Raw genomic sequence first — 6601 nt, 5'->3', positions numbered from 1 at the left:
GATGAGTTTGATCAAAATCAGAACTACGTGCAACCACCAGCACCACCACCAGGTCGTCCACATGCAAATAATCGCAATGGTAGGCTTGCACCACCACCTCAGGTACGAGATCATGACCATATTCCTAAACTAAAATTGAATATTCCACCATTTGAGGGAAGGTATGTTCCTGATATATGTCTTACTTGGGAGTTAGAAACTGAACAACATTTTACATGTTTACAATATCCGCAGGAGAGATGGGCTGCTGCTGTTTGTGCTTTCACTAGTTTTGCATGTGTATGGTGGTCTGAACATTGTAGATTATATCCTATTCCAGCTACTTGGGCTGCTTTGAAAACTGCTATGCGTACTTGTTGGGTTCCACCATATTATCAACGTGAATTACTTCAAAAATTGTAGCGCTTAAGACAAGGAAAAAATTCTGTAGAAGAATATTATCAGGAATTACAAACTGGCATGATTGGTATTGTTGAGGATAATAAAGTTATGCTTGCACCTTTTATGGATGGATTAAATAGAGATATTCAAACCATTCTAGAGTATAAGGAGTATAATAATATCACTCGTTTATTCCATCTTGCTTGCAAAGCTGAACGTGAAGTGCAGGATCGACAGGCATTGGCGCGAACTAATTTTTCTGCAGGTCGATCTTCATCATGGACACCACGTACATCCTCTACTTCCACACGTCCTACTACCGTACCGCCTACTTCATCCGCCAACTCTTATCGTGATACAAGAAAGCAGGCACAACCACCACTATCTGCCAAGAGCACACCTTCTGGGCCTGCACAGAGCTCTTCTTTATCCATGGCATCAACAGGGCAAACACATGATATTATTTGTCGTCGTTGCAACGATGGAGGTCATTATTCGAGAGAATGCCCATCTAAGCGTGTGATGATTACTACTGAAGATGGTGGGTATGAGTCCGCTAGTGACTATGATGAGGAGACTTTGGCTCTTATTACAAGTGAAGAACACGGTGGAGATGATTCTGATCATGAGACGCAATTCATGGCTGCTGACGACGCTGACATGTATGAAAGTTTAGTTGCTCAACGTGCTTTGAGTGTGTAGGTCACGCAAGCTGAACAAAATCAGATGCACAATTTGTTCCATACAAAGGGTGTTGTGAAGGAATGTTCTGTTCGCGTCATCATAGATGGAGGGAGCTGCAATAATTTGGCTAGCAAGGAGATGGTGGAGAAGCTATCTCTCACCACAAGACCACATCCACATCCATACTACATCCAATGGTTCAACAACAGCGGCAAGGTTAAGGTACCACGAACTATTCGTGTGCATTTTAGTATCTCTACATATGCTGATTATGTTGATTGTGATGTGGTACCCATGCAAGCATGTTCCTTATTACTTGGTAGACCATGGCAATTTGATAAAAATTCTGTACACCATGGTAGAAACAATCAGTATACTCTTGTTCATCAGGATAAACATATTACTTTGCTTCCTATGACTCCTAATTCCATTTTGAAAGATGATATTAATAGAGCTAATAAAGCAAAACAGGAGAAAAAATAAGAGTGAAAATCAGATTGTGGCAAAAGAATTTGAGCAACAAATGAAACCTAATAATAAACCATCGAGTGTTGCTTCTGAAATTAAATTGAAAAGTGCATGTTTACTTGCCACAAAAGCTGATATTGATGAGCTAGATTTCAGCAAATCTGTTTGCTATGCTTTTGTGTGCAAAGAGGCATTATTTTCATTCGAGGACATGCCTTCCTCTTTGCCTCCTGTTGTCACTAACATTTTGCAGGAGTTCGCTGACGTCTTTCCACAAGACGTGCCACCGGGATTACCACCTATTCGAGGGATTGAGCATCAAATTGACTTAATTCCCGGTGCATCGCTACCCAACCGTGCACCATTCCGTACCAATCCAGAGGAGACGAAGGAGATTATGCGTGAAGTACAGGAGCTGCTTGACCAAGGTTATATACGCGAATCTCTTAGTCCTTGTGCTATTCCTATCATACTAGTGCCGAAAAAGGATGGTACATTGCGTATGTGTGTTGATTGTAGAGGCATTAATAATATTACTATTCGTTATCGTCATCCTATTCCTAGGCTAGATGTATGCTTGATGAGTTGAGTGGCTCTACAATATTCTCCAAAGTGGATTTACCTAGTGGATACCATCAAATTCATATGAAATTGGGAGATGAATGGAAAACAACATTTAAAACTAAGTTTGGATTATATGAGTGGTTAGTCATGCCTTTTGGGTTAACTAATGCACCTAGTACTTTCATGATACTAACGAACGAAGTTTTACGTGCTTTCATTGGACGATTTGTGGTAGTTTACTTTGAAGTTTTACGGTGTTGAAAGATAAGTTGACACATGCTCCTTTACTCCAACTTGCTAATTTTAATAAGACTTTTGAGCTTGAATGTGATGCTAGTGGAATTGGATTACGAGGTGTGTTATTACAAGATGGCAAACCTGTTGCATACTTTTTTGAAAAATTGAGTGGGCCTAGTCTGAACTATTCTACTTATGATAAATAATTATATGCTCTTGTTCGGACCTTAGAAACATGGCAACACTATTTATGGCCTAAAGAATTTGTTATACATTCTGATCATGAATCTTCGAAACACATTAAAAGTCAAGCAAAACCGAACCGTAGACATGCTAAATGGGTTGAATTCATTGAGATTTTCCCTTATGTCATTAAACACAAGAAGGGTAAAGAAAATGTTATTGTTGATGCATTGTCTCGTCGTTATACTATGCTTTCACAACTTGACTTTAAAATATTTGGTTTGGAGACCATCAAAGATCAATATGTGCATGATGCTGATTTTAGAGATGTAATGTAGAATTGTAAAGAAGGACGAACATGGAACATGTTCGTCGTTAGTGATGGATTTGTGTTTCGTGCTAACAAGCTATGCATTCCAGCTAGCTCCGTTCTTCTTTTGTTGTTGCAGGAGGCGCATGGAGGAGGACTAATGGGACACTTTTGCGTGAAGAAGACGGAGGATATACTTGCTACACATTTCTTTTGGCCAAAGATGAGACGGGATGTTGAGCGTTCTGTTGCTCGCGGCACTACATGTCAAAAAGCTAAGTCACGACTCAATCCTCATGGTTTATATATGACTTTGCCTGTACCTAGTGTTCCTTGGGAGGATATATCTATGGACTTTTTTTTAGGTTTACCTCAAACAAAGAACGGGAGGGATAACCTATTTGTTCTCGTGGAAAGATTCTCGAAAATGGTACACTTTATACCATGTCATAAAAGCTATGATGTTGTTAATGTTGCTGATTTGTTCTGTCGTGAAATTATTGGCTTGCATGGTGTCCAAATACTATTGTTTCAGATCGTGATACTAAATTTCTTAGCCACTTTTGGAGATGTTTATGGGCTAAGTTGGGCACTAAACTACTTTTTAGCACTACTTGTCAACCCCAAACTGATGGACAAACTGAAGTAGTCAATAGAAGATTGTCTACTATGCTTAGGGCTGTTTTGAAGAATAATAAGAAAATGTGGGAAGAATGCTTGCCTCATATTGAATTTGCTTATAATCGTTAATTGCATTCTACTACTAAGATGTGCCCTTTTGAGATTGTGTATGGTTTCCTTCCTCGTGCACCCATTGATTTGTTGCCTCTTCCATCTTCAGAGAAGGTCAATTTTGATGCTAAACAACATGCTGAATTGATCTTAAAAATGCATGAGATAACTAAGGGGAACATTTAGCGTATGAATGCTAAATATAAACTTGCTGGAGATAATGGTAGAAAACGTGTTGTGTTTGCACCTGGAGATCTTGTTTGGTTACATTTGCGTAAGGATAGATTTCCGGATTTGCGCAAATCAAAGCTAATGCCATGTGCTGATGGTCCTTTTAAGGTGTTAGAGAAAATAAATGATAATGCATATAAACTTGAGCTGCCTGCAGATTTTGGGGTTTGTCCCACTTTTGACATTGCAAATTTGAAGCCTTATTTGGGTGAGGAAGATGAGCTTCCGTCGAGGACGACTTCATTTCAAGAAGGGGAGGATGATGAGGACATCAATACCATTGTTACACCCACAGCCCCTACTGCTATACATACTGGACCAATTACTAGAGCTCGCGCACGCCAATTAAATTATCAGGTACTTTCATTTCTTGGTAATGATTCTAATGTTCATGAGAATATGATGCTGCCTAAATTGGATACATTTGTCTTGCTTACAAATGAAGGGCCTAGCTTGGACAAGAGGGATGAACATTGGAGGAAGATCAAGCATGGAGATGATGGCATGCGCAATGGGAACAAGATCGAAGTTACAAGTGATGATTTCAGGACTTTGAAGCCACCATAATGAGTGCATGAAGCCTTGGACGAAATATACAAGATGCCACTTCATAAATTTCATCCAGATGCTATTATAGGTGCTGCACCACCTTATTTTTGGGCCTGGCCCATGTAATTTTGAAATACATAAGGATAGGCTGTTTTAGAGTCCGTATGTGTGGGGAAACAAGAGATAGGGTTGGTTCCGGACCCCTCTTCCAAGGGTCACGAAATTCCCCCCTCTTCCTCCATATATACAGCCCTTAGGGTGTCATTTAGACTTTGGGTTTTGTTTAGATTAAAAGTTCGCCATAGCTGCAACTTCGCGTACTTTGTTTGTGTTCAACGACCAGACAAAGGCAGCACAGAACCCCACCTTCATTAATAAAGCTTTCCTCTTATATTTGCAATATCCAGATTGCAATCTCAATTTCTTGCTTGTTCTTTGTTTGCTCATAGGAAACGGACCCTCGTGGTCAGGTTGATCATGCTCCGGTGTGGTCAATAACCCCTCAAATGTTGGTTTAGCGATTGCTAAGGCGGTACGTCTCGCACGTTCGTAGTCGGATCGTCGAGGTCGACTCCCATAGAAAATGATAGTCACCATCTCATCGAAACATCTGTACACCTTCGCTTCTATCAACCGTCGCCTCCTCCACGGCCGTAGCCGCGGTCACTGCGCTCGGGGCGGCGGCCAAGGCGCCCGTCCCGAATTGCCATGAGCTCCTGGCAGTCGTTGGTATTGTGGCTGTGGACGTTGTGGAAGACACAGAATGGGCGGTTGCCCCTGGGAGGCTCATCGTGGTCATGGCCATGCTTCATCTCGGGTTCTGCAGCCTACATGGTGGGGCCCTTATGCTTTGCTTCTTTGGCCTTGGTCTTCTTGTCTTAAGGATCGGGCTCCGGGAGGTCAAGGAGGGAGAGGCGGCCTTCTTCAGCCCTTGCGCATTTCTCCACCAGGTTGAACATCTCCAGGGCCGAACATAGGTCCTCGTGGATGGCGAGCTCGTCCTTCATCTTGATGTCCGGGACACCATTCGTGGACGCCGAGATGATGGCCTCGTCTGACGTCTTTGGGATCTTGAGGCGAACACTCATAAAGCGCTGGATGTATTTGTGTAAACTTTCGCCTAGCTGCTGCTTCATGCGCCGCAGGTCGATTACTGCAGGAGTGTGGTCGCGAGTGCCCTAGAAGTTGGCGATGAAGCACTCGCGAAGCTCGTCCTGGGAGGAGATCGACCCCTCTAGGAGGTTCAGGAACCAGGAGCGCGCGCCATCCTTGAGGGCCATGGGGAACCAGTTAGCCATAACCTTCTCAGCACCACTCGCCGCTTCGATGCTCAGCGCGTAAAGTTAGAGGAACTCTGCATGGTCGGGGTGCCATCATAGCATGGAGGCAGATCTGGCTTGAACTTGCCGGGCCACACGACACGGCGCAGCTCCGGGGTGAAGGCATTGCAGGCCACCGCGCTCACAGGCACGGCGCGCACTGCGGGAGCTCGGTCCCGGCACCCACGCGCCACAGGCTCTGACGACGCAAGGTCTTGGTGCTGGCGCTGAGGTGCTGGGAGCACGCGCGCATCGGCCTGTGACCTCTGCACCACCTGGCAGCTTGCTTCATCTCTTGCTGGCGCCCCGTGCAGTGGGTTGCGCGGGGGCGTGTCACGCCTGGGCTCCGGGTCAGCTTGCGCCGAGGAGGAGGAGGCACGCCGTGAGCCACGTCACCCGCCAGGGATGGTGGGGGAGGCAGCGAGTGGGACAGCGCAGGAGCCTCGCCTGCGGCGTTGAGCTCAGCGATGCGGCCGAGCCAGTCGTCATAGAGGGCGTTGGCGGGGTGGTAACGCAGGAGCTTACGCGCCATGAGCAGCGCAGCCTGCGCGTTCGCCAGCCCACGGCGAGCATGGGAGGACAATGCCGTGGCCGGAGTGGGTGATGGAGTCATGGTGCGGCCATCACGCCGCACGGAAGGTGGCAGTGATGAATCCTGCTGCTCGCGAGCAGGGGGGTCAGTGGCGGCATTAGCCACGGGGGAGGTGGAGCGGCGAGGAGGGCCATTTCCCACGTGTGCCGTCTGGGCGACACGAGCGGCCCGGCGCTCGGCGCAGACACGGCGAGCGTCGGCCATGGTAGCGGCGAAACGGAGGGGAAACGAACGATGGAAAAAGGACTTCGACACGCCCCTACCAGGCACCCCAAAAGTCAGATTCAGGGCTCCGCAGACCCAAGAAAGGTTCAAAATCTGGGGCGTGTGCGAAGAACTCAACCTATCCAG

At 45.9% G+C, this 6601-nt stretch overlaps 1 pseudogene; it reads left to right on the top strand.

The window, feature by feature from the left end:
* The first annotated feature begins 813 nt into the window (after positions 1-813).
* LOC141040952 (uncharacterized) lies at positions 814-2102 on the top strand (annotated as a pseudogene).
* The last annotated feature ends 4499 nt before the right edge of the window (positions 2103-6601 follow it).

The sequence above is a fragment of the Aegilops tauschii genome, chromosome 2 (assembly GCF_002575655.3).
Source record: "Aegilops tauschii subsp. strangulata cultivar AL8/78 chromosome 2, Aet v6.0, whole genome shotgun sequence".
In the NCBI taxonomy this organism is placed as follows: Eukaryota; Viridiplantae; Streptophyta; class Magnoliopsida; order Poales; family Poaceae; genus Aegilops; species Aegilops tauschii.
Note: the sequence above shows the minus strand (reverse complement) of the source record. Positions and strands in the feature narration are given on the sequence as shown.